The sequence below is a fragment of the Gallinula chloropus genome (genome assembly GCF_964237585.1).
Source record: "Gallinula chloropus genome assembly, chromosome: 2".
Taxonomy (NCBI): Eukaryota; Metazoa; Chordata; class Aves; order Gruiformes; family Rallidae; genus Gallinula; species Gallinula chloropus.
Genome location: NC_140086.1, coordinates 85,462,547 through 85,487,679, shown reverse-complemented (window position 1 = coordinate 85,487,679; position 25,133 = coordinate 85,462,547).

The following is a 25,133-nucleotide window of genomic DNA, read 5'->3' as shown; positions in this document are numbered from 1 at the left end:
TTGTAACCAGCTTTGCTGCAAAGAAAAAATTAATCTAGAGGCATCCCTTGTGCAAAACTGATTTTAATCAAGAAGTGATTTGCAGCTGCATGTAAGCAGTGTCAGGTAGGGGAGGGATTCACAGCATTCATCCTGCTCCACATATGGGAGCACGATGTGAACATCAGCTTCATGTGCTGATCCACAGTGGGCAAGCATTGCTGCACATGGCTGCTCTTTTGTGAATTGTCTGCACTTCAAACATGCTCCCTGGGTGCCTTCATTCTGACTCTAAGGTGGTACCACTCAGTCCTTGGTGGGAACCCTTTGGGTGAAAGCTGGAGAAAAGATACATGATTGCAAGTAGAGTTTTGGCAGGCTTCTCCACAGTTCGCTTTTCCTCATTTTTTTTGTTGTTGCTGTGGCTTTGTTTTGTTAAGTCAAAACGATACTTCAAAGGTGGAGGCATATCTTAGAAATGTTCATATCCTCTCAAATGATTTTTATCCGTTCTTGACTCCCTACCCCACCTCCCACCCATCCAGGGAGATGTTTCAGGTCTTGCAGTCTCTTTTTCATGATAGACCAAAAATGAAACACCTAGACTATCTTGCTTCTGAGCTTTAAAGGTTACAGTGTGAGGCGGAGGTCTGCACAGGCACATGCCATCCTCACATCTTGGTGAATTTTAATTAGATTTGGTGGGAGTCTTACCACTGATTCCAATCATACATAATAATGCTGAGTAGATTGATATAGATGTAGCTTAAGAGACAATTAATATAGCTTTACAATAAGAAGAATTTGCATAATATAAGAACTTGCATGTTTTGAAAATAAGATTGGTTTTGGATTTTAGTAGAACATGGCTGTAACCATTTCAGCTGTTTCATGAGGGCAGCTACAAAATTTAACCCTAACAGTGGGCCAGTCTTGAAGATAAAGAAGTGAAGATAGGGGAGTCATAAATAATGAAACCAATGACCAATTACGAGACAGAGTATATCTTACTTTCACCTAAAAAAAGGTTATTAACTAGTTTGTGCAGGAATGTTATTTTCAGTGCAGGAATGTGTTTTAGAAACTATGGAGAAAACCGTAAAGAGCATGTGCTGAGGGAGAAAGATGTCCAGCCTTCATCCCTCAAGACCACCAGAAAGACCCCGAGTGTTACTGAGCATGCTCTATCTGGGAGGAGTTAATATAAATTACTTCCTGGAAATGATTTGCATAACCCTGCCTTTTCTTAGACATGAAAATGAATATGTATAGTTAATCTGTATGAGAAATGTTGCTTTTATCGGCACACACATTCAGAGGAGCGATCAGTCCCCTGCGTGCCCAGCACTGCAACAAAGGACACCTCTTTAATAGTCACCAAGGCTGTTGAGTTTTGATTCTGGCTTTTTCAAGCTTCACCAATAGTGTATGATTTCTTCTTAAACTGCAACCCTTACACTAACAGATTCACTTTCACAACTAGTTACTTAATTTCTTTCATTGTGTTGTATTTTAAGAGAAGGGGGAGGAAGGGAGCTGCATCAAGAACATGTCTGAGGACAGAAAGGTTTACTTGTGATTCATATCATGGAAAGTAAAATTATGCTTTCGTTCCTCATTCTACTTAATCCTATTTCCAGGTAGTAACCTCCACCACACAATAGAAAGCTTATTAATGCGGGATCACATTTACATCTTTTGAATATTCTTATACTTTTAGTTTCATCTGTGCTTTATAGAATTTATATCAGCAAAGAATTTAAGCATAAGCTTAATCTTAAACCTGTGCTTAACTGCTTCATTATTCCACTCAACATGTGAGCTCATGATTAAACACTCACTGAAGTCAATGAGAGCTTAGAATATGCATAAGAATTTCGCTGAACTGAAGCTTACCTCACAAAGGTTGGATTCTGGAAAATTTTACATAAAGTGTTTGCTGATATTTTCCAGCTTTTGTTTCAGTTTGAAGATTATCTTCTGCATTAAAGTGCAAAAATATACCTCACAGCCCTTTAGCCTTTATAGTTCCTCCCAAGTTAGTGCCCTGTGCAAATTAATTAATGTGCTGTTCATTCTCTCTTCTAAGTCATTAGTGGAAGAACAGAATTTAACCTGACCTCCTCCTCTGTCAGTAAACCAACAGTTGTTTCCTCCTAAGTCACTATTTTGCAGCTCATCATTTCCCTTTGTTTATCATCTCCCACCAGTGGTTATTCCACATGATAACATTCACACTCAAGCCAATTTAAATTAATTTTCAGAAAAGAGCTTTTATAGAATGCAGTATCAAATGTTTTCCTTAATTAATAGGAAATGCATACCATATTATGCTTCTTTCATCTACTAATTTTGTAATTCTATCAAAGCAGCAATCAAGTTTATCTGGCAAATCTTTATTAAATAATTTCACTGCTTTGCTCTAACAATATGAGAATGAATCCCAAAGCTCTGGCTCACAAACAGTTTTCCTTATCCAGAGTGGAATCAGTAGATGTTATGACACACGTGAAAGTAGCAAGAGAAAAAAACAAACACAGACCAAGAGGACTGTTACTATAGTTATAAGAAGTTATCTACTGAAACAAACAAAAAGAATGTTAATAACTTAATGATTAGGGCTTGCTTCTTTGATTCTGGAGATGACATTCTGCTAAAAACTTCCCAGTTGCTTCTTAGTAAACCAGTAACTCTTCTGCACCATACTTCTTAGTCCACAGTGTTTACATTTAAAGTCCTTCACAATTCTTGCCCACCATGTGTAATGAGAGAAAATATAATTTTTCTCTAGCAAGTCATGCCCCCATATTTCTAAAAGTCAAAACTCTCATCAAGTTAGAAATGTCTAGTGTATCCTGCTACCATGAATATTAAGAAAGGACTGTATGCAACATCAGAGTAGAGATGGATGCACATACAGACACCATCAATCTAGACTTCATTCAGCTATTTCAAGGGGCAAAAGCAAGCTGCTGCAACCGGAGCTCGGTAGTGCCTATTCAAGAATGTGGGAGACGCTTGAAAGTGATCTGGCTGCCAGAATTCTCTTCACCGCTACCCCAGTGCTGTCAGTACCCAGGCTAGGGCAGGCACAACCACAGGAGGTGCAATTACATCCAGAGATATTGAGCAATCAATGTACTTTGAAAATGCAGCAGGCAGTTGTTGGGGAAGAACACAAACATACTGGCACAATACCACAACCTCCTGCAGCTGTGCTGTTACAGCAGGTAAGCATGCTCACCAAGGAAAACCAATGAAATTAGAGGCTTAAACACCTGAACTGTTACCCTATGTTCTGGAAGGTCCAGAATAGGGAATTCAGAGGGATAGCCTTCCACCTCTTCATTCTCAATGGCAAACATGGAAAGAAAAATCCCTCAAGTTGTGTCTCTTTCTTTCTAAAGAAAATCAGATACAAGTTTTAAAATTCTACTATTTGTAATCTGATGCCTGTATTTTGAAGGAAAATTTTAATCCCTAGAAGATGTGCAGTAGAGACAGTAATAGGAACATTACAATTAAAATAGAATTTTTCAATTCTACAGTGTTTTGGGTTTTTTTAACAGATTACAACTGAATCTGTAATAATCTTCATTGTTTTGAACTAAGTAAAATTTCTGGTTTAAGTGAATGTTAAAGGACCAAGACTATAGCATAGGGCTTTCTCTTGTCACCGGTAATACACTCCAACACTTTGCATTAAAGAGATGATAAACAAGAAAAATGCTTCTTATTTCTCACTGTTTTATGTATCTTGACAATGACATAATAAACTCAGCTGGAGGCAATGGATGAACTTTCTCACTACACTGTTTCTTCTTTTGAATATTGAGTAGTCTGAGTGACTAACTCTGTATCCTGCACATTCCTAGGTCCACATCATGATTATCCTACTGCTAATGGCTCCCATCATCTCCAGACAATATATATTCTCATAATTACACTTCTATTATTTAGCTTCATAACTAACAAATGACCATATGTGGACATACCTTAAAACAAGTAAGATAACCAGAATGCTCTATTCAAGCAAAATAACTGTTCAGCATGAAACAAAGACAACACTGGTTTAGACATTATTGTGGGATCAGTGCAATTCTTTCCTTCAAAGAACTGTTTGCTAGTTGGACTGGAATCCAATTCACATACTGCAAAAAGAGTACTTATTACACTAATGAATTCCCATTGTTAGAACAACAGAAAGGAGTTTTTAATTTAATCATATTTAATTGGCCCAAGAAATAGCAGGATTTAAGTATTCAGCAGTACCTTAAGCCTCATGAAGTCTTTAGAGGTTGCAAGATACAGTAACAACAGTAAGATAAAAGGTGTAATAAGACCATTGAACACAAGTGGCCTCATGGACAGTGATTAGATTGAAGAGCTATCAAGTGAAACATATGCCTACCTTCAGGCCATCTGGTATTTCTTTCAAATGAAATTGACAGTTCTAAGGGGGAGAAAAAGAGAATCATTTATCTACGGTGAAGCTACAGCAATGCTTTGTTAGGTCCTGGATGAGCTCTTCAAGACTTCTGAATAAAAAAAGTCAAAAGGATTTAAGAATCTTGTGGATTTAATTTGTTTTTCTATATGTTGAACTTAAAGGTATGTCTACTCCATAGTCTGAGTTTTCTCTTTAGGCTGGAGGGGTGGGGAGGCTTTTTTAGGGGGAAGAAAGGGTCCTTGTTTTCACTAGCTTCCCTCTCTGCCCAGATAATTTAAAGAAAATGTCTTCACATCATGTTCAGCTTTGACTAGTAAGATCTCCTAGCACTGTAGATGTGGGAAAGAGTTCAAGGAAGCTTCTAGTCCATGATACCTGAGACAAGAAGGGATGAAGTATAAGGAGGTGTTTATGAGACTTTTTTTTTAATGTCTCATTGAGCCATTACTCTGAATGAGCTGCCAAAACCCGGTGCTGGGTAGCTTTTCCTAGTTACCTGCTATCCTTTAGAAAGAAACATTAAAAAAATTAAAGCACAAATTGCCATGAAGAAAGTGTCTTGAGCAGGCTAGGCTTCCACTGCAAACTGAAAGTGCCTACCACCTCCACGAAATAGCTTGTAAAGATCCAAGAAACCTTAAAATGGGGGGAAAAAATACAATATACACTGTGTCTAACTGGCTGCAGGTGTCCAGGTGATGACTGAGGGGTGGCGGCGTTGGGGACCGGGGCCGCCCAGTGCCGGCTCCAGCCGGCTCCGTGGCCCCAGCACGGCAGGGCCCAGCTGAGCCCCTCAGCCCCGGGCGGGCGCCTCGGGGAAAGCCTGGGTAAGAAAGGGCAAAGCGCCGCCCGGCAGCCGGGGCTGAGGGAAACGCGGGGAGAAACAGCCCTGCGAGCCCCGCGGGGAGAGCGGCAGGAGGGGCTCCCGGCTGAGCCGCCATGGCCCTGGCACAGGCCCTGGCCGGGCAGGCGGGCTTGTCCCGAAGGAAGCCGCAGCCCACGCTGGAGCAGTTTTAACCTGAAGGAAAAGGCTGCAGCAGGAAAAGCATGGAGGAGGGAGCAGCAAAGAGGGGATATTGCGGCTAGAACGAGGGAAGCGCGGCCCCTCCGTTCCTCCCGCACCTTTTCAGGGCGGGGGAAAGGAGGATTCGGTCGGTCGGCCCCAGGCAGCGGCTGCGCTCCACGTGCCGCTCTCCCACTCCCTCACCCGAGGACAGACAGAGCCCCGCGGGGTGGGACAAGGACAGGTTACTGACAGCATCGCGAAAGGGGTACGGCAGCCGAGCCCGGTGACAGAACTCACCCAGTGATAACACAGAGCACTTCACCGACACCGAGGCGAGAACAGGCTTAACTCCCTGGCTGCCTTCGGACTGCCCTGGAGGCACGCAGGAGCGCCCCTCCCCGAGTAGCCCCTTTTATGGGGGAGTGATGCCGGGTGGTGTGGAAACAGCCCGGGCTGACTCAGCTCACCTGGGCTGGCAGCTTGGGGAGGTTGACTCTGGCCTGGCCAAACCAGGACAGAAGAGTGGGGAGTGGTGATGGACTGGAGTTGAGTTTAATAAAAAAAAAGAAAAAGAGGAGGGGGAAGTGGGGCGAGAAGATGTCATTTTAATTTCTTTCTCTAAATAGGCAGTAAACTGAATTATCTTTCCTCGAGTCTGTTTTGTCAGTGACGTTTATTGATAAAGGATCTCCCTGTCTTACATCTTAGCCAGTGAGCTTTTCCATGTTCTATGCTTTTCCCATGCTGTAGGAAAGAGCATATGAGAGAGCAGCCTGGCTGGTGTTTGACAGCCAGACCAGAGGAACTCACCACAGAACAGCACAGCGAGTATATATTAATTAATATGTGTCCCTTAGAATAAATTTCTGATCCACATGCACATATAATTTCATACATGTATTTTGGACAATACTGCACTAAAATTTCACTCGGGGGAAAAAAAAAAGATAATATTTTTGAAAGCTGAGGGCACAGCTTCATAGATAAGCCATTTATATTGCTGAATGCTTTCAAGTATGTGAAAAATACCCCAAAGAACTATGTAATCTTGCAAACAATAAGCTCGTAGTGAACCCTGAACTTGTGGGTGATTTGCTGCTCCATTTGGATCCATATATGTCCATGGGCCCTGATGGGATTCATCCCAGGGTACTCCTGGAGTTGGCTGATGTCATTGTGAGATCGCTCTCAATTGTTTTTCAATGGTCTTGGGACTCCAGAGAGGTCCCAGTTGACTGGGAAGCTGGCAAACATTGTCCCAATTTTCAGGAAGGGTAAGAAAGAGGACCCTGGTAATTACAGGCCTGTCAGTCTTACCTGAGTCCCTGGTAAAATTATGGAGACCATCGTACTGGGAGTTATTGAAAAACACCTAAATGACAACACAGTCATAGGTCACAGCCAACATTGTGGCTTGGTTTGGAAGAGGAAGGTCCTGTCTATCCAACCTGGTTTCCTTTTATGACAAGGTCACCCAGCTGGTTGACCAAAGGAATCCAATGGATGTTATTTTTTTGGATTTCAGTAAGGCTTTCTTAACAGTGCCTCACAGTATCTTGCTGGAAAAAAATGTCCAGCACACAACTAGACAAAGCCATAATGTGTTGGGTGGGCAATTGGCTGAAGGGTCGGGCCCAGAGAGTGATCGTGAATGGGGTCACATCTAGCTGGTGGCCAGTCCCTAGTGGGGTTCCCCAGGGCTCAATTTTAGATCCAGTTCTTTTTAATTTTTCGTGAATGACCTGGACACCAGACTAGAGGGTGACACCAAATTGGGAAGAGCTGTTGAGCCCATTGAGCGTGGAGAAGCCTTAACAGAGAGACTTGGACAGATTGGAGTGCTGGGCAATCACCAACAGCATGGAGTTTAACAAGGACAAGTGCTGGATTCTGCACCTGGGAAGGGGCGACCCTGGCTACACACACAGACTGGGGGATCAGAGGCTGGAGGCCAGCCATGCTGAGAGGAATTTGGGGGTCTCAGTCGGCAGCAAGTCAACCATGAGCCAGCTGTGTGCCCAGGCAGCCAGGAGGCCCAACTGTACCTGGGGTGCCTCAAGCACGGCATTGCCAGCTGGTCCAGGGATTGTCCCTCTCTACACTGTGCTGGTGCACCCTCACCTCAAGTACTGGGTGCAGTTTTGGGTGCCACAGTACAAGAGGGACACAAAAATACTGGAGAATGTCTAGAGGAGGGTAATGAGGATGGTGAAGGGTCTGGAGGGGAAGTCTTATGAGAAGAGGCTGAAGTGCCTTGGTTTGTACAGCCTGAAAAAGAGGAGGCTGAGGGAAGACCTTGTCATGGTCTAAGGCTTCCTGATGACAGGGAGCAAAGGAGCAGGCCCTAATCTCCTCTCTTTGATGGCCAGTGATAGAACCCAAGATAATGGTTTGAAACTGAGACAGTGGAGGTTTAGGCTGGATATTCGGAAGAGGTTCCTTACTAAGAGGGTGGTCAGGCACTGGAACAGGCTCCCCAGGGAAGGGTCACAGCACCCAGCTTGGCTGAGTTCAAGAAGTGTCTGGATGATACACTCAGTCCCATGCTCTGACTTGGCTGGCCCTTTGTGGAGCCAGAGGTTGGACTTGATGATCCTCATGGGTTCCTTCCAACTCAGGAGATTCTATTATTCCGTGAAATAATTTCAGTATATAAACCAAAAATGACAAGGATATGAGCTATCTTCCCCTTCTAACCTTGTCTACCTGTAGTGAAAGCAAAGACAGGGATTCTTAGTTGAAACTCACCTTATACTCAGTCATATTCTGAAGAAGGCTTTCTCTAGTGACAATACGTAACCCAGTAAGGTTAAATTCAGCAGGCTGGAGTTAACCTAATGTATATCACCCATAGGAGCTATCTCAGAAAATATACACACCTTATTGAAGGAGGAAAAGATGATGATCTTCTTAAGAGAGTGTTTCATCAAAACATTAATTATGGGGCTTATGTAAATATTTACAGCCACGAAGTTTTAAGCCTAACTAATAGGCAACTCACTTCTGTCAGCTGTCAGGTATAAGGAGGAAAAAAAGCATAGCAACCTCCCCCCATCATCAGTAGACTTCAAAGAAATTTTTCTAACTTTTCTTGTTCTATTTCATGAGCTTTCACATCATTAAAGTGTTTTTTTTTTAAGTTAGATGGGGATTTGAAATTTTAGCTTTGAAAACAAGAAGAGAATAAAAAAAACTAAGAAACTAATGAACACAAACTTCCAGTCTTAATTACCATAAATTACCATTCATCATCATAAAAATTAAAAAGATATAGTTTCCTTTATTTTCTCACCTTTGCCATTTGAAGCAGTTTTATTTGGACAGTATCTAAGCTTCTAAGCTTTGATTATAATTACGAGTTCCCAGAGCACAACCTTGTACACACACACTGTATCAATTTGGGTTATCAGCCATTTTAAAAAACAAAACAAAAGCAACATAGTTTAACAAGAATTGGCTACTGACACTTGAATTTCATGCTGCTTGTAATTTGCTGCTAGGAATTGATCTAACACCTATTAATACATTCAAGGGTTAACTTTTCATAGAAGTAATGTATCTCTCTCTGTTCCTCCCACAGAAACTGCTGGACAGGAATGATTACCCAATGATTTAACTGTTACCACAGGTAACAGCTCAATGATGAGTAGCCTAACTATAATGATGAGTTACTACTCATTCTACCAGAGGGTAAAAGTCTATCGCAGATTCAGAAGTCTTAGCCTGTTTCTACAGGTTAGTAACATCTCATGAGACTCTCTCTCATCCCCGGTCATTTTTTCAAACAATGAAGTAAAGGTTATTTTAAAATGGAGCTATTTCTATGGTTAACAAAAATCCTAGAAGTCCAGATTTGTTATCCAAAACTACTCTAACTTAGCTTCACATGCTCCATCTCCTATGACAAACCACATCAGTGTCTAACCAGTGCAATACTTTTTCTCTACAGGAACAGAGAACCCTAAAGAATGCTGTTTTAAACTGATAGCTTCTAAGTAGATCTGAAGACAGCACAGAGGTAGGCGTTCCTGGGGTCCTGACTTTCCAGAGTTGGGCCATCAAAAAAACCCCAAACCAAACTAAAACAAAAAGCCTGACAAAGAGAATTGGCCAGGGAAATCACGGAACTAGAGGAGGCTGTTAGTGTCACAGCTAGGTGAAGGCAGCCAAAACAAATTTGCAATTATTTTTTTATTTATTTTTTAAGTGTTTATTTCCCAAATGTTTAGTGAATATAGGTTTGCAGTCCTCATTTGTTTCCTTTCACTGTACACTCTAGCAATCCCATATTTATTTGCTGGGAAGGTTTACTGAAGAGATGGTGGTGCAGATACAATTTTTCAGTTGTCAAACAGCAACTTCGGTTCAGTCTATTCAAAATGTGAACAGCTATGAAAAGGAATGATTAAAAAAAAAACAAGGAAAAGACTGTGGGATCTCTGAAGAATCTATGAGAAATACAGTCTGAAAGTCTTACATGGAGTACATATACACAGGCAAAAATTCTTTAAACATATGTGATCGTCAGGATAGAAAGGGATTTGAATACATTTTAGCATAAACATCACGGTGACCTGTAGGCTGAGACATATTCATTCAAAACAGGCAATTTTCTGTATTAGAAAAGAATTCACAACTTTTGTCATATGTTTAAAGAAGATGATATTTTAGCAAGTAGGTAATTTTTTCATGAAGAGGTCCTCAAATTAATTGCAATTTGGTTTTATTTTTGGTTCTTTTAAAGTTCCTCTAATCTAAGCTCTTCTTTTCTGGAAGTGTATTTTTACTCCCTTATGCAAGACAAAGCAAAGAAATATGGCAGCATTAAATTATTTCTATCTATATGGTAGCTGGTGGATGCCTTATTACATAATTTTCCATCTTTTTTTATTTTCCTTTTTTTTTTTTCCCTGAGTACTTTTAAATTATATTTTTCAGAGGTTTTCACAAGTGAGCACTGGTTTTGCCCACCTAATCCTCAACATAGCAAAAGTATCTTATTTTGGAGGCATAATCGCAACACTTTATGAAACAGTGAAGGTAGATATAATTTCTTGGTCTTGTGATTTGTTGCTAGCGGATTTCTTCTCAGCATTTCTCTGTGCTGGCAGAATGCAAATTTTACTTGGCTTCCATATCTAGATCTCAGTTTTGTAAATATTTACAACTCTTACCTTTTCTACCATGAATGACCCTATCAAAATCAAAGGAAATGAATGCATCATTAAATTGTGTGTATGTGGAAGACTGAGGGCAGATTCACCACTTTAATTAGCATTTCAAACACTTTAATCACCATTTGATTCATTTTTCAAATACTGTTGAATTCAGTAAGTTATCCACATTATAGACCAAGTGAATGAACATAAGTACAGTTATATGAGGGACATAACCTACATTCTGATGAGATAAACTAAATTAGCATTTAATAACATTTTTACATCCATAATTAATCGTGACGGAAAATGGGACAGTTACCTACCTAATTACCTAGATGTTTCATCAAATCAGGTAACTGGATAATTAGACTCCTAAATCCAGTCATGTATACCTTTAATTAATTGTTGTTAATTATTATTAAGAGTGGATTAGCTCCTACCGCACACTTTCACCTACACATTAGGAGCTGGTTTATGGTAATTATTCTGCAACTGAGTTGGATTATTCTGGGTTTTTATACATTTTAAAAATCTCTTATTATTGAACTAGAATAAATTAAAAGCATTTTTAACACTCTTTGTTTCAGCTGTGCTTCAAAAACCTTGAGTTTTTCACCTCCTGATGCAAATTTGCAATTTCTCAGTGTATTAACCAGCTTATGCTGATGTCAGTCATATTACTTTGCTAATTGCTTCATAGTTTTTAGGATTTTCCATCACACTGGAATAGACAAGAGGTGGGTTTATTAAAAAGAATCATGAGGGTTTTAATTGCAGCAATTTCCCTGTCTGTTTTCCTGATAGAAAGCTATAGCGATTTCTAATTTAACTTCTTCTCCCCTCCCCCTCCCAGAAAGGTGACTCTTCATTAATGTGCAATCAGTAACACTGTTGCTTTAAAACCTCTTTGACAGTTTACTTTGTTTTGAATATAGAGCATGAGTTATTGAGAATTTAAAGCTAGATTAGTCATCTTTCATGTGAATAAAAGAGTACCTGAGGCTTTTCCCAAGTGGAGATTAGTTAGTCTTTTGAGAATCATTTAAGTAGAAGAATATCTATTGCTTAATGCAATACTGTACACTAATCTGTATCTAAATAGCATGGTGACAGACTCATTAGAATTACCAAAAGGAGATAAGTATACCCATTCCAATATTTTACGTTGACCTTTTGGAAGCATAATGAGGTGGAAGGAAATGAACTCATACTTAAGTGGCAATGAATGAGAAAAAAAAGTAATTCAGTAAAGACAGTAAAGTAGCTACATAGACAAGAAATGAGGAAAGAGCAGAAGGAGTAAGAAAAAGAGCAGAACAGTAAGCTTCAGTGGTTATTTTTAATGCCAGATAGAATGGGGAAATTAAGGGGGAGGTCTTAAGATACTGAGATAAAATGCAGAGCAGAGAAAGGGGAAGGAGAAAAGAAGGGAAATGGCAGTTGGGAGGTCAAGTTCCAAAGCAACCATTGTGCTTCCATAATAAGGGAACAGCAGAGAGTTCAACAGTTAAGATAAAAGCAACCACCAGAGGATGATTCCATTCTTAAGAGATTTAGAAAGTTGAGTTTTTCAGATCTTTACAGAAACTGAACACACTTGGAACTTCCCACAAAGGCATATTTTGAATATATTTCATTTTAGAATGCAAATGTTTAGAAAAGCATCACAAAAAGATTTGGGAAAAAAAAAAAAACATTTTGTTACTTGTAATTTGGTGGGTATTTCCATATTTTTCTAATTTTTACTTTTTATAAAACTATATATTTACAAGGAAAATTGTTCCATTTTTTTTTCCATATATCCATAGGTCTTTTTTCACTAATCATAGAACCTCACTCACCAAAATCTAACTGGATCAGAAGTAAATGGAGGATTAAAAAGGTTTCTAAACACTAACTTTTAAGTTCGGGGCGGAGGGGAACTTAAACCCTAGACAAATTTAGGAATAGTTAATTACAGGAACCTTTGACACTGATGGGGAGAAAAAAGCGGGGGAAGGCAAAAAGGGGGAGTTAATTTCTTGTAAACAGTGTTAGGACCAATTGGGATGGTAAAAGTAGGTTGTACACAGAATACATTTTTTTAAGGAAATCTGCAGAATATGCATAAAGGGTTTAGTGGAAAATTATTCAGACTAGCTCTGAACATGGTAACAGACCTCCAAACAGGGCACAGTAAAAGATTGCTCAGAGGGACCAGTTCAAAGAGAGAGAGGGGGAGGGCTGTTTGCAAATTAACTGGGGAAGTCTACTACTCAGAGGAAGAAAATGTGGTCCTTAGCAGTTTTAAAAAGTCAGTATTGACAAGTCCTTGGAGAGTTTATACAATCCATCCAGTTTTACTTTAAAACAGCGTTTTGTCTGGTTCCTAAATTAAGATACTGGTTAGCTCTATAATTGGCCTAAAAGAGATTCCTCTCAGAGCCTAGCTGAGGTACTGAACTATCTGAAATGTTCAGTGGAAATTTTGGACTGCTAGTTCATACACAGGCTTACTAAATACTCTGATTAGTTCTTAATTTGCTCAAAGTTTGGGTTATTTATACAAGGAGAATAGGTCCAGCATAAATGAGATCAATCGATTCTTTCATAGCAGTAATTTTCTACACTGCCTCTAATTTCGTCTCAATAAAATCAATAGAGAGAGAGAGAGAGACTAATTTTTTTAGCCTTTCATATAAGCCAGATTGTACTTTTGCTCGTGATCCACCTTTCATAATGGTTTGTTTCACAAAGCTACACAGCTTTGTGGAAGATGCTTTAAACAGCTGAAGGCAACATTAAACTGTTGGTAGCTCTCATGTATTGGTTTGTGTGACTGTCAGACACAATTGTTCTCATCTTCCACAGCTTCTGAAATGGGTGTCTGATCCTGCTTCCACTGATGTAAATTAGAAAGAACTCTACACAAGTATCAAAAGCAGTGCGGCCAGCAGGACTCGGGGAGCAATCATCCCCCTGTGCTTGGCACTGGTGAGGCCACACACTGAATACTGTGTTCAGGTTTGGGCCCCTCACTACAAGAAAGACGTTGAGGTGCTGGAGCGTGTCCAAAGAAGAATAAGGAAGGCTCTAGAATACAAGTCTTATGAAGAGTGGCTGAAGGAACTGGGGTTGCTTAGCTTGGAGAAAAGGAGGCTGAGGGGAGACCTTATTGGTCTGTAAAAGTACCTGACATAAAGTTGTAGCCAAGTGTGTGCTAATCTTTTTTCCCAAGTCAGAAGTGATAGAACAAGAGGAAATGGACTCAAGTTGTGCCAGTGGAGTTCTAGATTATATATTATTAAAAAAAATGTAAAAAGTCTCACGGGAAATAGTGTTTTTACGAAGTTTCAGAGCATTGAAGCCAGACATTAAAGGCATCATGCCCCAGATCCCTCAGACATTCTAGTAATGCCAGCTCTGACTTAGCTAAGAGATCTACTAACCTAGGTTTAGCAGAGCCTGCTTTGTAAGGCTAACTTGTATGGGTTCTCAGACTCCTTGTCATGAAGCCTGTAAATGAGCAACTGTTGTAATTAAGATTGATTTCTGGATTCATTCTAGCTAGCTGGGAAGTCCCAAAGGCTTCATAAAGCAGTCCATCACAATTTTAGAGTCTGAGCTCCAGAAGAATTCCAAGAACATAAAAATAGTTTCCATACCTTTTTCCACTCAGAATTGACTTTTTGTGAGTGGGAAACTTTGAGACAGTACAAGAAATATACTGAACTATTGGAGTGAGTTCAGGCGAGGGCCACAAAATTATTACAGGGCTGCAGCACCTCTCCTATGAAGACTGAAGAAGAAAAGGCTCTGGGGAGACCTTATTACGGCCTCCTGGTACCTGAAAGGGTCCTAAAGAAAAGATGGAGAAGGATTCTTTATCAGGGAGTGTAGCCATAGGACAAGGGGCAATGGGTTTAAACTGAAAGAGGGTAGATTTAGGTTAGATATAAGGAACACATTCTCCACTGTGAGGGTGGTGAGACATTGGAACAGGTTTCCCAGACATTATAGATGCCCCCTCCCTGGCAGTGTTCAAGGCCAGGCTGGATGGGGCTTCGGGCAGTGTGGCCCAATGGAGGGTGTCCCGTGGCAGAGGGGTTGGAACTAGGTGATCTTTCAGGTCCTTTCCAACCCAACCGAACCCATTCTATAAATATATGGTTCTATGATTTGACTTAATTCAGTCTGGCCAAAAATCAAATTTCTATTCTGCATATCAAATGATTATAAGGAACACAATTATCACAATGTAAAGTCATTATTGCATTATTACATGAAATGTAAAAGCATGATATATTGATAAAATGCATTTTTTTCACTTTTAAAAAACTTGAATATGGTTGTGACATAATGACTGAATAGTATTAAAAGAAAAAAATAAAGTGGTGTTCCAAGTATTTTCATTCCAAAAGAAACAAGAGCTACTATTTTTGGTTTATTTTGTTTCTTTCCTTTTTAGACCAAACTGCTGGGTTTTTTTTCATACAGGTAGATGTATCACCTTTCCTTTCAGTGCATACTAACTTCTTGTTAAAGAATTCTGTAGTAGTTTTTTAAATGATTTTCTGAGAAGGACTTTACAAGTGTGTGACTCTCAAAGTTGTGCGGTTTCTCTTTGTACCTATTTGATCATATCCCTTTCATGATGCAGATGTCTAATTGCTTTATGGTTTTAAATTGTCCCTTGTTTCTCTGAACACTGGCTGAGCTCTCCAAGAGCTTGCGTTGGACTGATAAACACAGTAGATAAAGTTTTTACTTGCCATGTGAATAAAATGATAATGTTTCCACTATGAGCACTAGAACTCTTTATCTTGCTGCTTCAGTGAACAGGTATGCAAAAATTCTACCTGTAGAGATCTGTACTCTAATTCAACAAGCTGTGTAAGTACCTACCTAATTTTCAGCTTGTGAATAGTCCCAGTGAGGTCCTAAAATTATCCACTGATTATTTTAAAGGTTAATTTCTCTCCAGAAGGTATGATTTTTAATTCAGTATGAAAAATAGGGCTTCTACAATGAGATGAGAAGCAGAATGCAAAGTATGTATGGAAAACCTGAGGATAAAACTGAGCTCATCAAGACCGATTTATTCATCAAAATCCCGCGCTCATTCTCAACACAGGAAATGCATTCAGATGAAACACACTTTGGCTTTTGGCTTTTGGCTGTGGGTTTGGGTTCGTTTTTAAGTAATCTACCAGTCCTTCCTCGGTGACTACTGCTCTGCCAAGGGTTGCCATAGAGATTAGCAAGAAATGAGAATGTGTAGCCTATATCAGGCATAAAAGCTATACTTAGAGTCTCCATTAACTTTTTGTAGTTCTTTTCTTCACCGCAGTCTTTGTACCAAAGAAGGTTGGCATATCCAAAAGAAACTTCCTAGAAAAAAACCAAACATACAAACTAAACCAAACCAAACCAAAACAAAAAAAAACCACCTTATATTTCTACATAGCATTGGTATGATACAGCCTGTTCAGTTCTGTGACTGTTTGAAGAAAATCCCGGAGAAATGTTGAACACAGGAAATTAGTAAGTTTTGAGAGTATATTATGAAGAAATATAAGAAATTAGAAGCATGCTTTGTTTCTGTGCTTATATTCTCATATCAAACCAGCTGGGACTTCTCATATTTTCAAGCAAAGGTAGAACAATACAGAAAAGTTGTAGTTAGACAAACACTATAAAAAACACAGGCAAGGTGATTATGTACCACTTTTGTTTTGACAGTGTTTCGTGATTAAGATCTTTCTGTGATCAGCTACAGATGTTGGGACAGATGTGTCTTCCTGATTTGCAATTGACCAGATGGATTTTTCTGTATTTAATTTAAACTTCCCTAAAACTTTTTGAATTGACTACAGGGAAGGGGACAAAATTATATCTTATAATGTACCTTAATTTAATGCTTGGTTAGTTAATCTTGCTGAAAGTCAACTTAGCAGATGAGAATCAGAAAACAAACCCACCTCTCCCTCATCTCCTGGTTATACTGGCCAACCCCCCTGTGGTGGTTTGGCCCTGTCTGGAAGCCAGATGCCCACCAAAGCTGCTCTATCACTCCCCTTTCAGCTGACAGGGGATAAAATATATATTGAGAGGCTTAGGAGTTGAGATAAGGACAGGAAGAGATCATTCCCCAGTTGCCGAAGTCACAAGACTTCCCCTACCAAACCTGCTCTGGTGTGGGCCTCTCTCTCCATGGGCTGCAGGTCCTGCCAGGGGCTTGCTCCAACATGGGTCACAGCATCTCCACCTGCTCCCACATCAGGCCCCTCCACAGGCTGCAGGTGGGATCTCCGCCCCCCCTCATCTTCCACGGGCTGCAGGGGGCAACCTGCTCCACCGTGGTCTTCTCCCCTGGCTGCAGGGGAATCTCTCTCTCTGGCAGCTGCAGCACACCCTCTCCCCACCCTCCTTCACTGGTCTTGGTGCCTGCACGGTTTCTTACATCTTCTCACTCCTGTGTCTGGTGGCAAAAAGTGTCTTCTTGCGTTTTTTTTCCTCCTGAAAGTGATTCCCAGAGGCGCTGTGACCGTCACTGTTGGGCTCAGCCTTGGTCAGCGGCAGATCTGGCCCTGAGCCAGCTGGCATTTACTCTGTAGGGCCTAGGGGAAGCTTCTAGATGAAAGCCACCCCTGCAGCCCCCACCCCTGTCCTCCAGAACCTACCCATGCAAAACCACAACACCCCCAAATGGCACAGTAAAAAAAGATAAATCTTTTTTTTTCTTCATTCTCTGCAGCTTAGTTTGCCTGCCAGGATCATCTGGACATACTTCACACAACCAGTCTTCTGCCATTACAGATGTCTGTGAAATAGGTGTCACTTCAATTATATTCAACGTGCCTGACATTCAGCCACACAGTTTTATCTCAAAGACTAAAATGTTTTAGTATCATTAAGCTTTTTGAATTTAAAATAGCAGTTTCTGGGTTAACTTTACTGTGTGATCTATTGATTTCCTACAGTTGCCTGAAAACAGAATTTAAATGAGCTGAAATGAATAAATACACCTCTGTTTTTGAAATGTGCTTTGAAAATCCCAGCTTGCCAGAAAAAGGTATTTCCACTGTTGTCACCGGTGGTTCATTGAGTGGTATTTCAATTGCACTTTTCTTAACGAAACTGTGAGAATGGATTCAATCTATTTCCCAGATTAGAGTTGTGATTACATTTAACCCATTGTTTATTTAAGAGAATGAATAAACAGCTTAGTATTTTCAAACACTTGTATTGTTTGGATTGTCTTTTTTAGAACAAGTGGTTTTATGGATCTGTGTTGGATTGTTCAAGTGCGTTTACTCACAATCACTGTTCGCCCAGCAAGGGAGCACATCTGGCTGTTTGCATCGTCCTGAATGCTGTACATGGGCTCTGGTGGGGAAGGGAAACTCTGCCTTTCCTTAGAGCTAAACTACATATGTTCAAGGAAATATTTCTGTAATTTGGGGTGGAACAAGTATTAAAAAATAAAATTAGAAAGCAAAAAGCAGACACAATTTCATGCTTCAAAGGCAGCAGAAAGAAGTACTTTCTAGGGTGCATGGGGCTACCTGTGGATGAAGATTTTGCAGGAACCAGTATGATTCATTCAGTTGCTGAGTAAAACTTTGAAAAATAAAGACCTATTTTGAAAAAAAGTAGTGTAGTGTGAGGAAAACTTTCTTATTTTATTCACACTTAGATTTTTTCTCATTCTGAGGATTTTTTTTTCCAATTTTGAAAAGCTTCTGATTGTAGTTGCTGCTCTAATAACAAAGCCCGTCTCCATAAGTCAAAATTCCCTTAGTGTTTTGAAATTCTCAAATGCTTAAAGTAAAAAGCAAGTTTACCTAAAAGCTCTGGTCAGCTCAGGAGTTACTACAGCCATAGAAAAAACACTAGCACCAGCTGACTTTACATACACCAGAAGACTTTGTTCTCATTTGTTCTCATTCTCAAGACTTTGTTCTCTTCAGCAGTTCTCATTCAGACACTATTTCACCCAAACAGAAATTTTTGAATGTTTAGTTTTGTTTAGTTCCACTTTGGGGGAGAAGATAGAAGAGTTGGGAGTGAAGTTGAGCCTAGGAAGAAGAGAGGTGAGAGGGGAGATGTTAATTTTAATTTGTATTTGTATTTCAATTTCTATTCAGATGGACAAGAAATTATAATAATTTTGCCAAAATCAAGTCTTTTTTGCCTGTGATGGTGGTTATTGAGAAGTGATGTCTCTGTCTTTATCTTGACCCATAAACCTTATAATCTCACTTTCTGCCCCTGTCCTGTGGAGGAGGGGGAGTGGAGAGCAGCTGGCTGAGTGTCTGGCAGATGAACAGGTTCAAGCCACTACACATCTCTGCAGCGATCTTAAGCTAAATAATGTATTTTGTGGTTTAACTCCAGCTGGCAACTAAGCCCCACTCCCACACAACTGCTTGCTCACTTCCCCCCTCCCCCCCCAATGGGATGGTGGAGAGAATCAGAATAGTAAAGGTGAGAAAACTGGTGCATTGAGATGAAGACAGGTTAATAGTTAAAGCAAAACCTGTGCACACAAGCAAAGCAAGGAATTAATTCCCCACTTCCATGGCAGGTGTTCAGCCCTCTCCAGGAAAGCAGGGCTCCATCACATGTAACAGTTACTTGGGAAGACAAACACCATCACTCTGAAGATCCCCTCTTCCTTCTTCTTCTATCAGCCTTATATGCTGAGTATGACATCATATGGTATGGAATTTCCCTGTCTTCAGTTGGGGTCATCTGTCCCACCTGTGTCTACTCCCAACCTCTTGTGCACTCCGAGCCTACTGGCTGGTGGGATGAGAAGCAGAAAAGGTATTGTCTTTGTTTAAACACTGCTCAGCAGTAATAACAACATTCCTGTGTTATCAATACTATTTTCAGCACACACCAGCTACTATGAAGAAATTTAACTCTATTCCAGACAAAACCATCATCATGTAAAGTTTAAGATTTTTTTCTTTCAAATTTTCTAAAATCTCATGATGACATAGATGAGAACAGGGAAAGATATCAGAACCTAATAAGGAAAATATATCATGATTGTAGAGTTATGAGGTGATATTTAATGGCCCATTTAAATTACAGGTCAGGTCCTATAACCTCAGGTCTTTAATGCAGGTAAACTAATCAACACTAGAGGAAAAGAATCTGTGGGAAAGAGGGAGAATTGTGTATCTTTCTATGAAGCCACTAAGAAACATGTTACATTCTGCTTTAATTGAAAGGTCTTAAAGGGTTTGTTATCTTTACAATAGTTGCATATTTGTAGAGAAAGAAATTGTAAATAAAGGAAGGAAAGAGTATTAAAGTAAAGCTAGGTTCTGGTAAGACATCTTCCTTCGCCAAGCAGACTACTGAAGGATAAGCTGTTTTCAAGACAAATGTTTCAGAGAAAAACAATATTTTTTTGACATTCATTACTGAAGCAAAATAAATGCTCCCATTTAAATGTTTACTTCTTTTCATTAAGGAAAAGGAAAACCCTCTGTGTGTGTGTGTGTGTGCATGTGGTGGTGGGGGTGTTGTTGCTGCTGTTGTACTTGAAGGGAAGCAGGGTGAAGAGGCTTGTAGAAGACAAAGGGAAAGGAAGAAAGATTCACAGAAAGAATGAGCTTTTCCATAGCACATAGAGTAGAAGAAGGTTACTTTTCCTTTTATCATTAAAGATACAGTAATGTGAACTATTTTTTTTTAATCTTGGACTAATACAACATAAAGCATAAAACTACCCAGTGATAATAAGTGGGACTAGCTAAATGTGTGTTTGATTTAGGTAATCAAATCAAATTTCTCCCCAAACCCCCAAAACAATACTCAAGTAGGTTTTTGTTATTGTTTAAATGGTTACTTCTACCAAGATTACGCCTGTCCCTTTAATCACTGCTTGCCATGCTTGTCTCTTTTTTTTTTTAGAAGAAATTCTTTATGTACATAAATTTTTATCACACAACATGAAATCTTAGCACCATGGATAGACGAAAGAAACCAACCTTGTGCGTCAAGATAATGGAAGTTTAATAAATCAAAAACAAAGGCCATGCATGGAAGCAAAGGAAAACAAAAGTTTTAATCTCTGCATCCCATCAGCAGGCAATGTTCATCCACTTCCCAGGAAGCAGGGCTTCAGTGAATGTAGCAGTTGCTCCAGAAGATAAACACCATAAGTAACAAATGCCTCCACCCTCCTCCTTTCTCTTAGCCTTTTTTGCAGAGCAGACATTATATGGTATGGAGTATCTCTTTGGTCAGTTTGGGTCAGCTGTCCTAGCTGTATCCATTCCAAATATCTTGCCCACCCCTAGCCTACTACTGAGGGAGAGAGAAATCACAGCCTTGATGCTGTGCCAGAACTGCTCAGTGATAGCAAAAACATAGGTGAGTTACCAACACCTCCCTGGCTACTGATGCACAGCACTATGAGGGCTGCTGTGGCTAAAATTAATTCCATATCAGACTCTATACCATCTTCACCCCTTATTCCATACAGTTTGTGTCATGCTCAGGTCCCACATCATTTAATAAATGTACAACAGTTTTACTACACACACACACACACGTGTATTTAATTCTCATTACTAAAATCTCATCTTACCCCCACTTACAACTTAAGCTACATGCAGAAACCTCCTTTATACCCAATACATTCTCACTGATTGTTGTCGCACTCCTCTGGTTCCTTGCAAAACTCACTCTTCATGGTTTCAAGTCATGCCTGCTACAAGAACCCCACAGTGCCCAGGAAAGCTTGTGTTTAGTTCCCGTTAGCTGGTAGAAACATAGTTGCTATCTTGTTGACTACATCCATGGGCACATGAGGGCATCCATCCTGACATTTTATTCCCAAGAACTCAATCTCCTCTGCAGGTCCCTTGACTTTGCTTTTCTTTAGGGTGAAACCAGCTGTCAGAAGAATTTGAATTACTCCTGTTACCTGCTCAAACACTTCTTCTACCTTGTCCCATGCAATAATGTCATCAATATATTATAGATGTTAAGCAGCACCACCTTTTTCCAGTGCAGTTTGGATTAGTCTATGGCAAATGGTAGGACAGTTTTTCCACCCTTGGGACAGTCAATTCCAGGTGTACTGGACACTCCTGTGTGAAAACAAACTGAGCTCTACTGCCAAAGAAATTGAGAGAAGCACATTGGTAATGTCAGTTGTAGCACACCACTTGGACACCTTTGAGTCCAGTTCATATTGGAGCTCTAACATACCTGTTACAGCAGCACTCAGTGGGGGCCTCCTTCATTCAGGACATGATAGTCCATGGTTAATCTCCACCCCCATCAGACATTTGCACTGGCCATGTGAACTATTAAAAGGTGAGTCTTGCTGAGCTCTCTTCCAACAAAAAATTCAGTCTAGGAAGTAGAACAGGGGCAAGAGACACTGAAAATTCTGGTCTCAGAGAACCCCATAAATCTTCCAGTTCAAACAATCTTTTCAGAATACAAAAGCACAGTTTTAAAATCAGCCTCAGGCTGCAGTTTCATGTATGTTTAGTTGGCATTGCCACCAAAAAAGAAAGCTATCCTTGTGACTGCTTGTATACATCCTTCTATTATGTGGGTATAACCTCTAAGAAAGACAACTGAAACATTTCTTCCCCATCTTTCATCTTCTTTCTCCACACAAAAACCTACCAGATTTCTTTTAGTGGGAGCTCTTTTGGTTTGTTTTTGTCGTTGTTTTTTTTTTTTTTTCTTTAGTCATTACTAATTACAATTTGTAATAAGTCATTAAAAAAAAAGTCATAAAGCCTTTTTCTTACAAAATGGACAAGTTACTAAAATGCATGTATTTGTAAGCTAGTTATGAATGTATCTGCATACATGTGGATGTGCACTTGAGTGCACAGCCACAGGTAAATACATGTATATTATAATTGTTCTATTAATTGCATTTCTTGTTTGCATCCTTGCCAAAATAGGCATGCTTTTTCCGTTTCATTTTTTCCTCTTTGAGAGCTTAAACAATGAATGAAAGGCATAAGAACTTCATGCTCATTTCAGATGAGTCACTGAGCCATCTTTTTAGAGCAACGTTAATGATTAGGATGATAAAAAGAATCCTAAGCCTTCACAACTGTGATTCATAGAGCTTGCAGATGCACCACATCTGTTTTTTTTGGTTTTTTTTTTACAAAAGCATAGGGCATTTTTAGAGGTAAAAGGAAAAAAAGAAATCCAAAAGGGCAGCATGTAAGGGTAAAGCCGTCTGAGTAGGTGTATGGGCATCTTAGGTGCTTCCTATATGCAGTGCAACATCTGAGTTGAGGTCTTGCAAACATTCCACCTGGAAGAAAAATAATGGGCTCTGTTAAACCTGCTACTAAGAGACAGCTCCCTTAGTTTTTTGAAAGTTTTACCCAGGTATTTTCTAAAGTGTGGTCACTTATCCGAATTTTAGGCACACTCTCATTTTTCAAATATTTTGATGTTACAAATGTACTTATTGCCAAACACATTTTCAAAACACTTGGCAAGTGATCTTTTCAAGGGTTTTTTTGTGAGCTATCCGAGCCTAAAAGTGTCATTAATCTTCCTGATTGTTACTATCATGTCAATTCCATATTATTTTTCTTAAATGTATCTTCTATTTTACTTTTTGTTTGTGATAATTCTGATCATTTTCTTCTCTAGCAGTGTCAAATTGAGAAGACTGGAAACACTAATCTCATTCTCACAAGGGGATGGATTGACAATAACACACTCTTAAAGCAGGTGAACAATATCCCATCGTCTCAGCAGGCGAGAAAAGACTCAAGCAGCAGTCAGGAGAGACAGAATAAATAATCTATTTAAAAAAAAGAAAAAAAGAAGAGGAAAAAAGTCTTAAGTCTATTATCAGGTAATTTTGGATATCAGGGAATTTAACAATGATAGTCTAAATAATAACTATTCTCTGTATAAGAAGGAAGATAATTTTCTAAGTATTCTTTCAAAACATGGTGATTTGTACATTACATTTATTTAAATATAGGCAAAGCTTAGGACCTGGTTTCATAAGTACTCATTTACATAGGTAGATCTCAGCGAGTGATTCATGAGAACAGGCTTTGGTGGGAGTGTCAGAGAACTTTGCAAAGCAGGCCCGATTTTTTTTTGCGACAGACAAACCTGTTTAGATTAAAATCTGTGCTTATTTTCATATCCATCTGGATACTTTGCTTTCTGAGCCAATTCTTCTAATTCCAAAGGCAGTTTGGCACAAATATCAGTTTTAAATAACTCACTACTTTCAAATACTATTAGCTGACTACGAAAGAGAAGAAACCTGAAATAAAACTTTTCTAGTTTGACTAAGTTGTAAAAGTTAATTGACTATTTGGAGAGATAATATGGTTGATATAATAACTCCTCCCCATAATATATTTAACACCGATTTCATGGCTACGCTACTCTTCTATGGCAGACAGGATATAGGTCTGAGAAGAAAACCCGAAAGCTGCTTGTGAAATCTGTACACTTATGAAATAATGTCCACAAAGTTCTGAAAACCTTAATTTCTTCTCATGTGGCAGATTGTACATCCAGCGAGGCTAATAGGTTATAAAAGTGAAAGAAGAATAATTCCTCGGGGAACTGTCATATCTATACAACCAACTATAGAATCTGCACTAATCTATAGCAAATGCATTTTCTGAAAACCATCAGATAAGTCTAAGGGTTTTACAGCATTTTTCACAGTTAAAGAATTTATAATAGAGTAGATCACTATTTCAAAGTAACTATAGCCATCCTACTGAGTGGGTAATCAAATAGTTCCTCCTCAACTTTCCTCTTCTGAATTTCATATAAATTTTTAATTAATGCCTTACATTACTTTAGCTTTTATGCAATTACATGATAAATTATTCAATTTTTGATGTTATGTTTTAGACAGATGTTAAATCAAAGAAGTTAATGATTAAACACATTTTAATAGATTTGCCACTGTAGTTTTACTCACTTTAAAAATAGTTTTTGATTGAATTTTGGTGCTCATGAAAGTGAAAGGCTAAGGAACATGTTTTCAAAAAGCTCTTTACAGAGTCTCTGACTAATTACACTGGCCTGTAGACACTATGAATTACATTCTGTAAACAGAAACTGAGATGGAAAGGAATTAAGTGGCATTAAGCACTACCCACCCACCCCCAGCCTAAAAGACTTAAGAAATAACAAAGTGTAAGATACTTCTTAGCCTCACCCTGACAGTCACAATTTCTGGAGTCAGTCTCCACACTTTAAAAAGGGCATTTCTTCTGCTTCTAAAAGATAAAGAAACCCACTAAAATTACTTACCATTAAAGTGTAAAGCAAATCTTCCCTCAGTGTTTTTCCGAGAGCATTATTCCATCCAAGGTCTGTTGCAAGGCGGTATCATTTTAACTATGTTCTCTCTGCAGAACTTATCTTTGGACACTGGTATTACTGTGAGAAAATAGCAGGATAGGAAACAGGAGAATTATTTCACCATTTTCAATTCAGATTCCTGCTCTGGCTGGCTGAGTCCAGTATATTCTGTATTACTGAGGAAGTGCAAAGCTATCAA